This window comes from Sinohyriopsis cumingii, chromosome 15 (assembly GCF_028554795.1).
Source record: "Sinohyriopsis cumingii isolate HCF-2022 chromosome 15, ASM2855479v2, whole genome shotgun sequence".
Taxonomy (NCBI): domain Eukaryota; kingdom Metazoa; phylum Mollusca; class Bivalvia; order Unionida; family Unionidae; genus Sinohyriopsis; species Sinohyriopsis cumingii.
In genome coordinates, this window is record NC_142975.1 from 4599605 (window position 1) to 4618140 (window position 18536).

The 18536-nt window shown below is 38.3% G+C and overlaps 6 non-coding genes across 6 annotated transcripts; all 6 read left to right on the plus strand.

Annotated features, from left to right (window-relative positions):
* On the plus strand, window positions 1-90 carry Trnam-cau (transfer RNA methionine (anticodon CAU)). Its single transcript is given in 2 exon segments — window positions 1-37; window positions 55-90. It is a non-coding gene; the product is annotated as a tRNA-Met (tRNA).
* A 3429-nt stretch (window positions 91-3519) lies between these two features.
* Trnam-cau (transfer RNA methionine (anticodon CAU)) lies at window positions 3520-3609 on the plus strand. The gene is given in 2 exon segments: window positions 3520-3556; window positions 3574-3609. It is a non-coding gene; the product is annotated as a tRNA-Met (tRNA).
* A 3407-nt stretch (window positions 3610-7016) lies between these two features.
* Trnam-cau (transfer RNA methionine (anticodon CAU)) lies at window positions 7017-7106 on the plus strand. Its single transcript is given in 2 exon segments — window positions 7017-7053; window positions 7071-7106. It is a non-coding gene; the product is annotated as a tRNA-Met (tRNA).
* Window positions 7107-10529: 3423 nt separating this feature from the next.
* Trnam-cau (transfer RNA methionine (anticodon CAU)) lies at window positions 10530-10619 on the plus strand. Its single transcript is given in 2 exon segments — window positions 10530-10566; window positions 10584-10619. It is a non-coding gene; the product is annotated as a tRNA-Met (tRNA).
* Window positions 10620-14038: 3419 nt separating this feature from the next.
* On the plus strand, window positions 14039-14128 carry Trnam-cau (transfer RNA methionine (anticodon CAU)). The gene is given in 2 exon segments: window positions 14039-14075; window positions 14093-14128. It is a non-coding gene; the product is annotated as a tRNA-Met (tRNA).
* A 3419-nt stretch (window positions 14129-17547) lies between these two features.
* On the plus strand, window positions 17548-17637 carry Trnam-cau (transfer RNA methionine (anticodon CAU)). Its single transcript is given in 2 exon segments — window positions 17548-17584; window positions 17602-17637. It is a non-coding gene; the product is annotated as a tRNA-Met (tRNA).
* The last annotated feature ends 899 nt before the right edge of the window (window positions 17638-18536 follow it).

Below are 18536 nucleotides of genomic sequence, written 5' to 3' on the forward strand. Positions count from 1 at the left end.
GCCTCGGTAGCGCAGCAGGTAGCGCGTCAGTCTCATAATCAATCGTAGAGAGCAATCTGAAGGTCGTGAGTTCGATCCTCACCCGGGGCAGATATTTTGTCTCCTTAGCTCGAATTATTACCTTTTATCCTTTGTGGTTATTCTATTTAATTCCACCAATTATACTCACATTAGAGTGAAAACGCCAAATGTATATATCAAATGTAACGACCAAGTTTGAAGGATGGTGTGCCTCAAACTGATGGGAAACTATCATTACCTATTCAAACAGATCCCACTTGAAAGCACAATGGACACTCTACACCGTTCCAGTGGCCTAATGTTTAGGGCGTCCGTTGTGGATGCGGGAGGTCATGGGTTTGATCCCCAGCCTAGTCCTATCAGAGACTTACAAAATTGATACTGACAACTGCCTCTCTAGGTGCTCAGCATTAAGAAGTTAGTGATAGAACTGGTTGGCCTGGTCTCAGGATAATGGGACTGGGTGGGACATCATGCTACGTGTCTGCGACATGATGCCCCAGTGCTAGGCATCACTATAAACTGCCACACTGCAGACAACGTACCTATATGATTGAAAAATTGTTAAAGCTACGTTAAAAATCCAAATCAAACAAAAACACACACTCTCTCTCTCTCTCTCTCTCTCTCTCTCTCTCTCTCTCTCTCTCTCTCTCTCTCTCTCTCTCTCCTGTAAAGACAGAAAAGGTACATGCACGTGATACTTGAGTACAGTATCAAACTTGACTATTTTAAAAACAACTTGCAACAAAGAAAGGCAAATATTGTTCTATCCGTCGAGCATAAGTTACAGGGAAGATGACACTTTTGCATTTGGTAATGGTCAATTGAAGTCTGTATTGATCTGTGGAAGTCTGTATTCATAAACATGAAACGGGGACCAAAGGATATAATACAATTACACGTTTGTTACATAAATATAATCTTCTTCCCATGCGTATATTAGGACAAAAATCTGTCGGTCTCGATCCCGCCAACTTTCTGCTCTTACATTAATAAATATATTCACTGTCTGGTGTCAGATATAACATTTGCAAATAATATTTGTTAAAACATATCTATTCGTTACTTCAGTTTGAATATGTGTGCTCGCTACCTAAATTCTCAAAGACAAAGACTTATGATCTGGAGTAATTTAATCATCATACCGTATCATGACATCGATCTCCTGAAAAACTGTAAGCATAGAACAGGGAGTATAGGTTTATAACCCACTTTGAAAACGATTGTACATTCATCAGTTTCTTAGTCTGCCAGCGACCATTATCGTGCTTTAATAGAAGACACATTTGCCGATAGATGATACATTTTCAAACCGCCTAGCAAAACTCTACGTTCATTGACATAGTTTGAACAACGCTTCGAACTTTTGTCTGTCATCTTTGAGGGCCATCAGGAACCCCATCTAAGCCAGTTCATTGACACACAGCAAATATGGTGGATTTGTGTGTCGTCGACGTGCTGCTACCCATCAAAAGGAAACCTTTCGGATACGCCAAAGTAGGGAACGTGTCGTCATTCAATGGAAATGGTTCATCTGCGAGTAGGACTATGTGGAATGTATTTGGCCCGGAGTGGATGAAAGCAAGTTATAACCCAAACCAACATTTTTCCAGTTTATAATATCATCATTCTTATCAACTGCATTAATACATACATATTAGGGTCAAGTCAAGCAGCTCAATGCACCCGACCCTAAAAGATATATACAACAATGTAGCCATCATTTGAAAACAACCGGGAAAGAAATAACAACTACTATAATATACGTTAACTAATTCGATTCAAATACAATTTCAATAAATATAATTCGCAACAAAATACCGTTTGCATAGGAAAGGCTAAAAAACGAACGTGCCGCACTGTAATCAATATAGAAAGCGTCGTACCTCGGTGCATATCAGTCTTCCTACTGGTGACGTCACGATAAATCAGCCATTGGTGTTAGCACACTCAATTAGGTTTGACCTACTTCCAATTGGAGGGCGCCCATCAGGGCCCGAGGTCATAAACATAATAACGCGTAACAATATCTAGATTTCCAAACGAGTATATTTTGGAAAACATTTCCTCATGGGCAAGATCCATTGTTTCATCAATCGGAATAGGATTCACTATCACAATATTAAAGTAAGAACCTGATTCACCTAAATTACGCTGATTTGACGACGTCTATATGTCCTTTCTAAAGAAGGAGTTCTGTCTTCAACAGGAATCCAGAGAAAGTGTTCCGAACATTATACATGTGTTAGTAGTAGTAGTAGGAGTAGCAGTAGTAGTGTTAGTGGTAGTAGTAGTACTAGTATTAATGGTATTTGTATGAGTTAATGTTACACGAGGAATGGTTTTCTCTTTCCAATCACATACAATTCAACAAACTCCATGCCATCATGTAATGAAAGCATTTTGTGGTTTATTTTCTACAGAGAAAATTATAATACATATTTGTCGCTTTCAGTTACCGATCCGTGAATAGAAAAGTTTTAACACATGATATGATCAGTGTTCTAACGATATTTTTCGAACATTGACTGGGGAGACCTGTATAATATTTAACTCCAAAATATTTGTTTGAAATTGTTTTCATTGACTGAATGGATGTATCGATATGTATTCATCAGCCCACAAGGACGGTTCATGGGTCAACTGTTATTTCTTGTTATACTCATGTATTGTCCTTGAGAGCCAGATTTATTATTCGACTGATTATTGGTGACCTTCGCTAGCACAGTTTCGCAAATTGCATCAATGTTGCATAGCCTCAATCAGAGTTGACAATCCTCCAATGTGACCATTGATTCAATACACATGAGGGCCAATCTCACAATCGCCTTTCTATAGAAAGACTTCTTACTTGTCCTATGTTCAGACCACATGATAGATGATTCTCTTTCAACTTTTCTTGGAATATGCTCGTTTGCATGGCAGTCCTTCAACACAGTTAACGTCTCCATCCGGAAAGCGCTAAAATGAAACGCAGCTAGTTCAGTCACAGTTCCTGCCTTTGAACATTTAGTAAATTAAAAAATATTTTTATGTAGCTTAAATTCCTCACCTACGAGTTGAAAATGAAAACTCACAGTGAATCGTGTTTGATAAGTCTTAATGTTTATAAAGTAGAAACGTACGCTCCCAATGGCATTATAACCTTCGCGATAATGATAATTTTGTACAATCATAAACACTAAATTTAAATAATATCACCCACCCCTCAACAGTGGGAGGCTATTTTCTTGTAACAACTAGTATTGCCATCCATTTAGAATTTATAGAGGTATCAGAATACCGATAAGATGAACTTACCTATAAGTTAATGTAGTTGACCATCATGGATGTTTAGAACACGTTTTATGACTAGTTATAGTGTTTTCTACCATGTTCTACATCTGCGCCTCGGGGTAAATCATTTGCTCTTTTGACATATGCTGGTGCGCATGCTTTCTGAAGAATGCTTTTAGTTTCTCCTGAAGATATAATCTCTCATGGAAAATGTATATAGCCTCGGTAGCGCAGCAGGTAGCGCGTCAGTCTCATAATCAATCGTAGAGAGCAATCTGAAGGTCGTGAGTTCGATCCTCACCCGGGGCAGATATTTTGTCTCCTTAGCTCGAATTATTACCTTTTATCCTTTGTGGTTATTCTATTTAATTCCACCAATTATACTCACATTAGAGTGAAAACGCCAAATGTATATATCAAATGTAACGACCAAGTTTGAAGGATGGTGTGCCTCAAACTGATGGGAAACTATCATTACCTATTCAAACAGATCCCACTTGAAAGCACAATGGACACTCTACACCGTTCCAGTGGCCTAATGTTTAGGGCGTCCGTTGTGGATGCGGGAGGTCATGGGTTTGATCCCCAGCCTAGTCCTATCAGAGACTTACAAAATTGATACTGACAACTGCCTCTCTAGGTGCTCAGCATTAAGAAGTTAGTGATAGAACTGGTTGGCCTGGTCTCAGGATAATGGGACTGGGTGGGACATCATGCTACGTGTCTGCGACATGATGCCCCAGTGCCAGGCATCACTATAAACTGCCACACTGCAGACAACGTACCTATATGATTGAAAAATTGTTAAAGCTACGTTAAAAATCCAAATCAAACAAAAACACTCTCTCTCTCTCTCTCTCTCTCTCTCTCTCTCTCTCTCTCTCTCTCCTGTAAAGACAGAAAAGGTACATGCACGTGATACTTGAGTACAGTATCAAACTTGACTATTTTAAAAACAACTTGCAACAAAGAAAGGCAAATATTGTTCTATCCGTCGAGCATAAGTTACAGGGAAGATGACACTTTTGCATTTGGTAATGGTCAATTGAAGTCTGTATTGATCTGTGGAAGTCTGTATTCATAAACATGAAACGGGGACCAAAGGATATAATACAATTACACGTTTGTTACATAAATATAATCTTCTTCCCATGCGTATATTAGGACAAAAATCTGTCGGTCTCGATCCCGCCAACTTTCTGCTCTTACATTAATAAATATATTCACTGTCTGGTGTCAGATATAACATTTGCAAATAATATTTGTTAAAACATATCTATTCGTTACTTCAGTTTGAATATGTGTGCTCGCTACCTAAATTCTCAAAGACAAAGACTTATGATCTGGAGTAATTTAATCATCATACCGTATCATGACATCGATCTCCTGAAAAACTGTAAGCATAGAACAGGGAGTATAGGTTTATAACCCACTTTGAAAACGATTGTACATTCATCAGTTTCTTAGTCTGCCAGCGACCATTATCGTGCTTTAATAGAAGACACATTTGCCGATAGATGATACATTTTCAAACCGCCTAGCAAAACTCTACGTTCATTGACATAGTTTGAACAACGCTTCGAACTTTTGTCTGTCATCTTTGAGGGCCATCACGAACCCCATCTAAGCCAGTTCACTCACACACAGCAAATATGGTGGATTTGTGTGTCGTCGACGTGCTGCTACCCATCAAAAGGAAACCTTTCGGATACGCCTAAGTAGGGAACGTGTCGTCATTCAATGGAAATGGTTCATCTGCGAGTAGGACTATGTGGAATGTATTTGGCCCGGAGTGGATGAAAGCAAGTTATAACCCAAACCAACATTTTTCCAGTTTACAATATCATCATTCTTATCAACTGCATTAATACATACATATTAGGGTCAAGTCAAGCAGCTAAATGCACCCGACCCTAAAAGATATATACAACAATGTAGCCATCATTTGAAAACAACCGGGAAAGAAATAATAACTACTATAATATACGTTAACTAATTCGATTCAAATACAATTTCAATAAATATAATTCGCAACAAAATACCGTTTGCATAGGAAAGGCTAAAAAACGAACGTGCCGCACTGTAATCAATATAGAAAGCGTCGTACCTCGGTGCATATCAGTCTTCCTACTGGTGACGTCACGATAAATCAGCCATTGGTGTTAGCACACTCAATTAGGTTTGACCTACTTCCAATTGGAGGGCGCCCATCAGGGCCCGAGGTCATAAACATAATAACGCGTAACAATATCTAGATTTCCAAACGAGTATATTTTGGAAAACATTTCCTCATGGGCAAGATCCATTGTTTCATCAATCGGAATAGGATTCACTATCACAATATTAAAGTAAGAACCTGATTCACCTAAATTACGCTGATTTGACGACGTCTATATGTCCTTTCTAAAGAAGGAGTTCTGTCTTCAACAGGAATCCAGAGAAAGTGTTCCGAACATTATACATGTGTTAGTAGTAGTAGTAGGAGTAGCAGTAGTAGTGTTAGTGGTAGTAGTAGTACTAGTATTAATGGTATTTGTATGAGTTAATGTTACACGAGGAATGGTTTTCTCTTTCCAATCACATACAATTCAACAAACTCCATGCCATCATGTAATGAAAGCATTTTGTGGTTTATTTTCTACAGAGAAAATTATAATGCATATTTGTCGCTTTCAGTTACCGATCCGTGAATAGAAAAGTTTTAACACATGATATGATCAGTGTTCTAACGATATTTTTCGAACATTGACTGGGGAGACCTGTATAATATTTAACTCCAAAATATTTGTTTGAAATTGTTTTCATTGACTGAATGGATGTATCGATATGTATTCATCAGCCCACAAGGACGGTTCATGGGTCAACTGTTATTTCTTGTTATACTCATGTATTGTCCTTGAGAGCCAGATTTATTATTCGACTGATTATTGGTGACCTTCGCTAGCACAGTTTCGCAAATTGCATCAATGTTGCATAGCCTCAATCAGAGTTGACAATCCTCCAATGTGACCATTGATTCAATACACATGAGGGCCAATCTCACAATCGCCTTTCTATAGAAAGACTTCTTACTTGTCCTATGTTCAGACCACATGATAGATGATTCTCTTTCAACTTTTCTTGGAATATGCTCGTTTGCATGGCAGTCCTTCAACACAGTTAACGTCTCCATCCGGAAAGCGCTAAAATGAAACGCAGCTAGTTCAGTCACAGTTCCTGCCTTTGAACATTTAGTAAATTAAAAAATATTTTTATGTAGCTTAAATTCCTCACCTACGAGTTGAAAATGAAAACTCACAGTGAATCGTGTTTGATAAGTCTTAATGTTTATAAAGTAGAAACGTACGCTCCCAATGGCATTATAACCTTCGCGATAATGATAATTTTGTACAATCATAAACACTAAATTTAAATAATATCACCCACCCCTCAACAGTGGGAGGCTATTTTCTTGTAACAACTAGTATTGCCATCCATTTAGAATTTATAGAGGTATCAGAATACCGATAAGATGAACTTACCTATAAGTTAATGTAGTTGACCATCATGGATGTTTAGAACACGTTTTATGACTAGTTATAGTGTTTTCTACCATGTTCTACATCTGCGCCTCGGGGTAAATCATTTGCTCTTTTGACATATGCTGGTGCGCATGCTTTCTGAAGAATGCTTTTAGTTTCTCCTGAAGATATAATCTCTCATGGAAAATGTATATAGCCTCGGTAGCGCAGCAGGTAGCGCGTCAGTCTCATAATCAATCGTAGAGAGCAATCTGAAGGTCGTGAGTTCGATCCTCACCCGGGGCAGATATTTTGTCCCCTTAGCTCGAATTATTACCTTTTATCCTTTGTGGTTATTCTATTTAATTCCACCAATTATACTCACATTAGAGTGAAAACGCCAAATGTATATATCAAATGTAACGACCAAGTTTGAAGGATGGTGTGCCTCAAACTGATGGGAAACTATCATTACCTATTCAAACAGATCCCACTTGAAAGCACAATGGACACTCTACACCGTTCCAGTGGCCTAATGTTTAGGGCGTCCGTTGTGGATGCGGGAGGTCATGGGTTTGATCCCCAGCCTAGTCCTATCAGAGACTTACAAAATTGATACTGACAACTGCCTCTCTAGGTGCTCAGCATTAAGAAGTTAGTGATAGAACTGGTTGGCCTGGTCTCAGGATAATGGGACTGGGTGGGACATCATGCTACGTGTCTGCGACATGATGCCCCAGTGCTAGGCATCACTATAAACTGCCACACTGCAGACAACGTACCTATATGATTGAAAAATTGTTAAAGCTACGTTAAAAATCCAAATCAAACAAAAACACACACTCTCTCTCTCTCTCTCTCTCTCTCTCTCTCTCTCTCTCTCTCTCTCTCTCTCTCTCTCCTGTAAAGACAGAAAAGGTACATGCACGTGATACTTGAGTACAGTATCAAACTTGACTATTTTAAAAACAACTTGCAACAAAGAAAGGCAAATATTGTTCTATCCGTCGAGCATAAGTTACAGGGAAGATGACACTTTTGCATTTGGTAATGGTCAATTGAAGTCTGTATTGATCTGTGGAAGTCTGTATTCATAAACATGAAACGGGGACCAAAGGATATAATACAATTACACGTTTGTTACATAAATATAATCTTCTTCCCATGCGTATATTAGGACAAAAATCTGTCGGTCTCGATCCCGCCAACTTTCTGCTCTTACATTAATAAATATATTCACTGTCTGGTGTCAGATATAACATTTGCAAATAATATTTGTTAAAACATATCTATTCGTTACTTCAGTTTGAATATGTGTGCTCGCTACCTAAATTCTCAAAGACAAAGACTTATGATCTGGAGTAATTTAATCATCATACCGTATCATGACATCGATCTCCTGAAAAACTGTAAGCATAGAACAGGGAGTATAGGTTTATAACCCACTTTGAAAACGATTGTACATTCATCAGTTTCTTAGTCTGCCAGCGACCATTATCGTGCTTTAATAGAAGACACATTTGCCGATAGATGATACATTTTCAAACCGCCTAGCAAAACTCTACGTTCATTGACATAGTTTGAACAACGCTTCGAACTTTTGTCTGTCATCTTTGAGGGCCATCACGAACCCCATCTAAGCCAGTTCATTCACACACAGCAAATATGGTGGATTTGTGTGTCGTCGACGTGCTGCTACCCATCAAAAGGAAACCTTTCGGATACGCCAAAGTAGGGAACGTGTCGTCATTCAATGGAAATGGTTCATCTGCGAGTAGGACTATGTGGAATGTATTTGGCCCGGAGTGGATGAAAGCAAGTTATAACCCAAACCAACATTTTTCCAGTTTATAATATCATCATTCTTATCAACTGCATTAATACATACATATTAGGGTCAAGTCAAGCAGCTCAATGCACCCGACCCTAAAAGATATATACAACAATGTAGCCATCATTTGAAAACAACCGGGAAAGAAATAATAACTACTATAATATACGTTAACTAATTCGATTCAAATACAATTTCAATAAATATAATTCGCAACAAAATACCGTTTGCATAGGAAAGGCTAAAAAACGAACGTGCCGCACTGTAATCAATATAGAAAGCGTCGTACCTCGGTGCATATCAGTCTTCCTACTGGTGACGTCACGATAAATCAGCCATTGGTGTTAGCACACTCAATTAGGTTTGACCTACTTCCAATTGGAGGGCGCCCATCAGGGCCCGAGGTCATAAACATAATAACGCGTAACAATATCTAGATTTCCAAACGAGTATATTTTGGAAAACATTTCCTCATGGGCAAGATCCATTGTTTCATCAATCGGAATAGGATTCACTATCACAATATTAAAGTAAGAACCTGATTCACCTAAATTACGCTGATTTGACGACGTCTATATGTCCTTTCTAAAGAAGGAGTTCTGTCTTCAACAGGAATCCAGAGAAAGTGTTCCGAACATTATACATGTGTTAGTAGTAGTAGTAGGAGTAGCAGTAGTAGTGTTAGTGGTAGTAGTAGTACTAGTATTAATGGTATTTGTATGAGTTAATGTTACACGAGGAATGGTTTTCTCTTTCCAATCACATACAATTCAACAAACTCCATGCCATCATGTAATGAAAGCATTTTGTGGTTTATTTTCTACAGAGAAAATTATAATACATATTTGTCGCTTTCAGTTACCGATCCGTGAATAGAAAAGTTTTAACACATGATATGATCAGTGTTCTAACGATATTTTTCGAACATTGACTGGGGAGACCTGTATAATATTTAACTCCAAAATATTTGTTTGAAATTGTTTTCATTGACTGAATGGATGTATCGATATGTATTCATCAGCCCACAAGGACGGTTCATGGGTCAACTGTTATTTCTTGTTATACTCATGTATTGTCCTTGAGAGCCAGATTTATTATTCGACTGATTATTGGTGACCTTCGCTAGCACAGTTTCGCAAATTGCATCAATGTTGCATAGCCTCAATCAGAGTTGACAATCCTCCAATGTGACCATTGATTCAATACACATGAGGGCCAATCTCACAATCGCCTTTCTATAGAAAGACTTCTTACTTGTCCTATGTTCAGACCACATGATAGATGATTCTCTTTCAACTTTTCTTGGAATATGCTCGTTTGCATGGCAGTCCTTCAACACAGTTAACGTCTCCATCCGGAAAGCGCTAAAATGAAACGCAGCTAGTTCAGTCACAGTTCCTGCCTTTGAACATTTAGTAAATTAAAAAATATTTTTATGTAGCTTAAATTCCTCACCTACGAGTTGAAAATGAAAACTCACAGTGAATCGTGTTTGATAAGTCTTAATGTTTATAAAGTAGAAACGTACGCTCCCAATGGCATTATAACCTTCGCGATAATGATAATTTTGTACAATCATAAACACTAAATTTAAATAATATCACCCACCCCTCAACAGTGGGAGGCTATTTTCTTGTAACAACTAGTATTGCCATCCATTTAGAATTTATAGAGGTATCAGAATACCGATAAGATGAACTTACCTATAAGTTAATGTAGTTGACCATCATGGATGTTTAGAACACGTTTTATGACTAGTTATAGTGTTTTCTACCATGTTCTACATCTGCGCCTCGGGGTAAATCATTTGCTCTTTTGACATATGCTGGTGCGCATGCTTTCTGAAGAATGCTTTTAGTTTCTCCTGAAGATATAATCTCTCATGGAAAATGTATATAGCCTCGGTAGCGCAGCAGGTAGCGCGTCAGTCTCATAATCAATCGTAGAGAGCAATCTGAAGGTCGTGAGTTCGATCCTCACCCGGGGCAGATATTTTGTCTCCTTAGCTCGAATTATTACCTTTTATCCTTTGTGGTTATTCTATTTAATTCCACCAATTATACTCACATTAGAGTGAAAACGCCAAATGTATATATCAAATGTAACGACCAAGTTTGAAGGATGGTGTGCCTCAAACTGATGGGAAACTATCATTACCTATTCAAACAGATCCCACTTGAAAGCACAATGGACACTCTACACCGTTCCAGTGGCCTAATGTTTAGGGCGTCCGTTGTGGATGCGGGAGGTCATGGGTTTGATCCCCAGCCTAGTCCTATCAGAGACTTACAAAATTGATACTGACAACTGCCTCTCTAGGTGCTCAGCATTAAGAAGTTAGTGATAGAACTGGTTGGCCTGGTCTCAGGATAATGGGACTGGGTGGGACATCATGCTACGTGTCTGCGACATGATGCCCCAGTGCTAGGCATCACTATAAACTGCCACACTGCAGACAACGTACCTATATGATTGAAAAATTGTTAAAGCTACGTTAAAAATCCAAATCAAACAAAAACACTCTCTCTCTCTCTCTCTCTCTCTCTCTCTCTCTCTCTCTCTCTCTCTCTCTCTCTCTCCTGTAAAGACAGAAAAGGTACATGCACGTGATACTTGAGTACAGTATCAAACTTGACTATTTTAAAAACAACTTGCAACAAAGAAAGGCAAATATTGTTCTATCCGTCGAGCATAAGTTACAGGGAAGATGACACTTTTGCATTTGGTAATGGTCAATTGAAGTCTGTATTGATCTGTGGAAGTCTGTATTCATAAACATGAAACGGGGACCAAAGGATATAATACAATTACACGTTTGTTACATAAATATAATCTTCTTCCCATGCGTATATTAGGACAAAAATCTGTCGGTCTCGATCCCGCCAACTTTCTGCTCTTACATTAATAAATATATTCACTGTCTGGTGTCAGATATAACATTTGCAAATAATATTTGTTAAAACATATCTATTCGTTACTTCAGTTTGAATATGTGTGCTCGCTACCTAAATTCTCAAAGACAAAGACTTATGATCTGGAGTAATTTAATCATCATACCGTATCATGACATCGATCTCCTGAAAAACTGTAAGCATAGAACAGGGAGTATAGGTTTATAACCCACTTTGAAAACGATTGTACATTCATCAGTTTCTTAGTCTGCCAGCGACCATTATCGTGCTTTAATAGAAGACACATTTGCCGATAGATGATACATTTTCAAACCGCCTAGCAAAACTCTACGTTCATTGACATAGTTTGAACAACGCTTCGAACTTTTGTCTGTCATCTTTGAGGGCCATCAGGAACCCCATCTAAGCCAGTTCACTCACACACAGCAAATATGGTGGATTTGTGTGTCGTCGACGTGCTGCTACCCATCAAAAGGAAACCTTTCGGATACGCCTAAGTAGGGAACGTGTCGTCATTCAATGGAAATGGTTCATCTGCGAGTAGGACTATGTGGAATGTATTTGGCCCGGAGTGGATGAAAGCAAGTTATAACCCAAACCAACATTTTTCCAGTTTACAATATCATCATTCTTATCAACTGCATTAATACATACATATTAGGGTCAAGTCAAGCAGCTAAATGCACCCGACCCTAAAAGATATATACAACAATGTAGCCATCATTTGAAAACAACCGGGAAAGAAATAATAACTACTATAATATACGTTAACTAATTCGATTCAAATACAATTTCAATAAATATAATTCGCAACAAAATACCGTTTGCATAGCAAAGGCTAAAAAACGAACGTGCCGCACTGTAATCAATATAGAAAGCGTCGTACCTCGGTGCATATCAGTCTTCCTACTGGTGACGTCACGATAAATCAGCCATTGGTGTTAGCACACTCAATTAGGTTTGACCTACTTCCAATTGGAGGGCGCCCATCAGGGCCCGAGGTCATAAACATAATAACGCGTAACAATATCTAGATTTCCAAACGAGTATATTTTGGAAAACATTTCCTCATGGGCAAGATCCATTGTTTCATCAATCGGAATAGGATTCACTATCACAATATTAAAGTAAGAACCTGATTCACCTAAATTACGCTGATTTGACGACGTCTATATGTCCTTTCTAAAGAAGGAGTTCTGTCTTCAACAGGAATCCAGAGAAAGTGTTCCGAACATTATACATGTGTTAGTAGTAGTAGTAGGAGTAGCAGTAGTAGTGTTAGTGGTAGTAGTAGTACTAGTATTAATGGTATTTGTATGAGTTAATGTTACACGAGGAATGGTTTTCTCTTTCCAATCACATACAATTCAACAAACTCCATGCCATCATGTAATGAAAGCATTTTGTGGTTTATTTTCTACAGAGAAAATTATAATGCATATTTGTCGCTTTCAGTTACCGATCCGTGAATAGAAAAGTTTTAACACATGATATGATCAGTGTTCTAACGATATTTTTCGAACATTGACTGGGGAGACCTGTATAATATTTAACTCCAAAATATTTGTTTGAAATTGTTTTCATTGACTGAATGGATGTATCGATATGTATTCATCAGCCCACAAGGACGGTTCATGGGTCAACTGTTATTTCTTGTTATACTCATGTATTGTCCTTGAGAGCCAGATTTATTATTCGACTGATTATTGGTGACCTTCGCTAGCACAGTTTCGCAAATTGCATCAATGTTGCATAGCCTCAATCAGAGTTGACAATCCTCCAATGTGACCATTGATTCAATACACATGAGGGCCAATCTCACAATCGCCTTTCTATAGAAAGACTTCTTACTTGTCCTATGTTCAGACCACATGATAGATGATTCTCTTTCAACTTTTCTTGGAATATGCTCGTTTGCATGGCAGTCCTTCAACACAGTTAACGTCTCCATCCGGAAAGCGCTAAAATGAAACGCAGCTAGTTCAGTCACAGTTCCTGCCTTTGAACATTTAGTAAATTAAAAAATATTTTTATGTAGCTTAAATTCCTCACCTACGAGTTGAAAATGAAAACTCACAGTGAATCGTGTTTGATAAGTCTTAATGTTTATAAAGTAGAAACGTACGCTCCCAATGGCATTATAACCTTCGCGATAATGATAATTTTGTACAATCATAAACACTAAATTTAAATAATATCACCCACCCCTCAACAGTGGGAGGCTATTTTCTTGTAACAACTAGTATTGCCATCCATTTAGAATTTATAGAGGTATCAGAATACCGATAAGATGAACTTACCTATAAGTTAATGTAGTTGACCATCATGGATGTTTAGAACACGTTTTATGACTAGTTATAGTGTTTTCTACCATGTTCTACATCTGCGCCTCGGGGTAAATCATTTGCTCTTTTGACATATGCTGGTGCGCATGCTTTCTGAAGAATGCTTTTAGTTTCTCCTGAAGATATAATCTCTCATGGAAAATGTATATAGCCTCGGTAGCGCAGCAGGTAGCGCGTCAGTCTCATAATCAATCGTAGAGAGCAATCTGAAGGTCGTGAGTTCGATCCTCACCCGGGGCAGATATTTTGTCCCCTTAGCTCGAATTATTACCTTTTATCCTTTGTGGTTATTCTATTTAATTCCACCAATTATACTCACATTAGAGTGAAAACGCCAAATGTATATATCAAATGTAACGACCAAGTTTGAAGGATGGTGTGCCTCAAACTGATGGGAAACTATCATTACCTATTCAAACAGATCCCACTTGAAAGCACAATGGACACTCTACACCGTTCCAGTGGCCTAATGTTTAGGGCGTCCGTTGTGGATGCGGGAGGTCATGGGTTTGATCCCCAGCCTAGTCCTATCAGAGACTTACAAAATTGATACTGACAACTGCCTCTCTAGGTGCTCAGCATTAAGAAGTTAGTGATAGAACTGGTTGGCCTGGTCTCAGGATAATGGGACTGGGTGGGACATCATGCTACGTGTCTGCGACATGATGCCCCAGTGCTAGGCATCACTATAAACTGCCACACTGCAGACAACGTACCTATATGATTGAAAAATTGTTAAAGCTACGTTAAAAATCCAAATCAAACAAAAACACACTCTCTCTCTCTCTCTCTCTCTCTCTCTCTCTCTCTCTCTCTCTCTCTCTCTCTCTCCTGTAAAGACAGAAAAGGTACATGCACGTGATACTTGAGTACAGTATCAAACTTGACTATTTTAAAAACAACTTGCAACAAAGAAAGGCAAATATTGTTCTATCCGTCGAGCATAAGTTACAGGGAAGATGACACTTTTGCATTTGGTAATGGTCAATTGAAGTCTGTATTGATCTGTGGAAGTCTGTATTCATAAACATGAAACGGGGACCAAAGGATATAATACAATTACACGTTTGTTACATAAATATAATCTTCTTCCCATGCGTATATTAGGACAAAAATCTGTCGGTCTCGATCCCGCCAACTTTCTGCTCTTACATTAATAAATATATTCACTGTCTGGTGTCAGATATAACATTTGCAAATAATATTTGTTAAAACATATCTATTCGTTACTTCAGTTTGAATATGTGTGCTCGCTACCTAAATTCTCAAAGACAAAGACTTATGATCTGGAGTAATTTAATCATCATACCGTATCATGACATCGATCTCCTGAAAAACTGTAAGCATAGAACAGGGAGTATAGGTTTATAACCCACTTTGAAAACGATTGTACATTCATCAGTTTCTTAGTCTGCCAGCGACCATTATCGTGCTTTAATAGAAGACACATTTGCCGATAGATGATACATTTTCAAACCGCCTAGCAAAACTCTACGTTCATTGACATAGTTTGAACAACGCTTCGAACTTTTGTCTGTCATCTTTGAGGGCCATCACGAACCCCATCTAAGCCAGTTCATTCACACACAGCAAATATGGTGGATTTGTGTGTCGTCGACGTGCTGCTACCCATCAAAAGGAAACCTTTCGGATACGCCAAAGTAGGGAACGTGTCGTCATTCAATGGAAATGGTTCATCTGCGAGTAGGACTATGTGGAATGTATTTGGCCCGGAGTGGATGAAAGCAAGTTATAACCCAAACCAACATTTTTCCAGTTTATAATATCATCATTCTTATCAACTGCATTAATACATACATATTAGGGTCAAGTCAAGCAGCTCAATGCACCCGACCCTAAAAGATATATACAACAATGTAGCCATCATTTGAAAACAACCGGGAAAGAAATAATAACTACTATAATATACGTTAACTAATTCGATTCAAATACAATTTCAATAAATATAATTCGCAACAAAATACCGTTTGCATAGGAAAGGCTAAAAAACGAACGTGCCGCACTGTAATCAATATAGAAAGCGTCGTACCTCGGTGCATATCAGTCTTCCTACTGGTGACGTCACGATAAATCAGCCATTGGTGTTAGCACACTCAATTAGGTTTGACCTACTTCCAATTGGAGGGCGCCCATCAGGGCCCGAGGTCATAAACATAATAACGCGTAACAATATCTAGATTTCCAAACGAGTATATTTTGGAAAACATTTCCTCATGGGCAAGATCCATTGTTTCATCAATCGGAATAGGATTCACTATCACAATATTAAAGTAAGAACCTGATTCACCTAAATTACGCTGATTTGACGACGTCTATATGTCCTTTCTAAAGAAGGAGTTCTGTCTTCAACAGGAATCCAGAGAAAGTGTTCCGAACATTATACATGTGTTAGTAGTAGTAGTAGGAGTAGCAGTAGTAGTGTTAGTGGTAGTAGTAGTACTAGTATTAATGGTATTTGTATGAGTTAATGTTACACGAGGAATGGTTTTCTCTTTCCAATCACATACAATTCAACAAACTCCATGCCATCATGTAATGAAAGCATTTTGTGGTTTATTTTCTACAGAGAAAATTATAATACATATTTGTCGCTTTCAGTTACCGATCCGTGAATAGAAAAGTTTTAACACATGATATGATCAGTGTTCTAACGATATTTTTCGAACATTGACTGGGGAGACCTGTATAATATTTAACTCCAAAATATTTGTTTGAAATTGTTTTCATTGACTGAATGGATGTATCGATATGTATTCATCAGCCCACAAGGACGGTTCATGGGTCAACTGTTATTTCTTGTTATACTCATGTATTGTCCTTGAGAGCCAGATTTATTATTCGACTGATTATTGGTGACCTTCGCTAGCACAGTTTCGCAAATTGCATCAATGTTGCATAGCCTCAATCAGAGTTGACAATCCTCCAATGTGACCATTGATTCAATACACATGAGGGCCAATCTCACAATCGCCTTTCTATAGAAAGACTTCTTACTTGTCCTATGTTCAGACCACATGATAGATGATTCTCTTTCAACTTTTCTTGGAATATGCTCGTTTGCATGGCAGTCCTTCAACACAGTTAACGTCTCCATCCGGAAAGCGCTAAAATGAAACGCAGCTAGTTCAGTCACAGTTCCTGCCTTTGAATATTTAGTAAATTAAAAAATATTTTTATGTAGCTTAAATTCCTCACCTACGAGTTGAAAATGAAAACTCACAGTGAATCGTGTTTGATAAGTCTTAATGTTTATAAAGTAGAAACGTACGCTCCCAATGGCATTATAACCTTCGCGATAATGATAATTTTGTACAATCATAAACACTAAATTTAAATAATATCACCCACCCCTCAACAGTGGGAGGCTATTTTCTTGTAACAACTAGTATTGCCATCCATTTAGAATTTATAGAGGTATCAGAATACCGATAAGATGAACTTACCTATAAGTTAATGTAGTTGACCATCATGGATGTTTAGAACACGTTTTATGACTAGTTATAGTGTTTTCTACCATGTTCTACATCTGCGCCTCGGGGTAAATCATTTGCTCTTTTGACATATGCTGGTGCGCATGCTTTCTGAAGAATGCTTTTAGTTTCTCCTGAAGATATAATCTCTCATGGAAAATGTATATAGCCTCGGTAGCGCAGCAGGTAGCGCGTCAGTCTCATAATCAATCGTAGAGAGCAATCTGAAGGTCGTGAGTTCGATCCTCACCCGGGGCAGATATTTTGTCTCCTTAGCTCGAATTATTACCTTTTATCCTTTGTGGTTATTCTATTTAATTCCACCAATTATACTCACATTAGAGTGAAAACGCCAAATGTATATATCAAATGTAACGACCAAGTTTGAAGGATGGTGTGCCTCAAACTGATGGGAAACTATCATTACCTATTCAAACAGATCCCACTTGAAAGCACAATGGACACTCTACACCGTTCCAGTGGCCTAATGTTTAGGGCGTCCGTTGTGGATGCGGGAGGTCATGGGTTTGATCCCCAGCCTAGTCCTATCAGAGACTTACAAAATTGATACTGACAACTGCCTCTCTAGGTGCTCAGCATTAAGAAGTTAGTGATAGAACTGGTTGGCCTGGTCTCAGGATAATGGGACTGGGTGGGACATCATGCTACGTGTCTGCGACATGATGCCCCAGTGCTAGGCATCACTATAAACTGCCACACTGCAGACAACGTACCTATATGATTGAAAAATTGTTAAAGCTACGTTAAAAATCCAAATCAAACAAAAACACACTCTCTCTCTCTCTCTCTCTCTCTCTCTCTCTCTCTCTCTCTCTCTCCTGTAAAGACAGAAAAGGTACATGCACGTGATACTTGAGTACAGTATCAAACTTGACTATTTTAAAAACAACTTGCAACAAAGAAAGGCAAATATTGTTCTATCCGTCGAGCATAAGTTACAGGGAAGATGACACTTTTGCATTTGGTAATGGTCAATTGAAGTCTGTATTGATCTGTGGAAGTCTGTATTCATAAACATGAAACGGGGACCAAAGGATATAATACAATTACACGTTTGTTACATAAATATAATCTTCTTCCCATGCGTATATTAGGACAAAAATCTGTCGGTCTCGATCCCGCCAACTTTCTGCTCT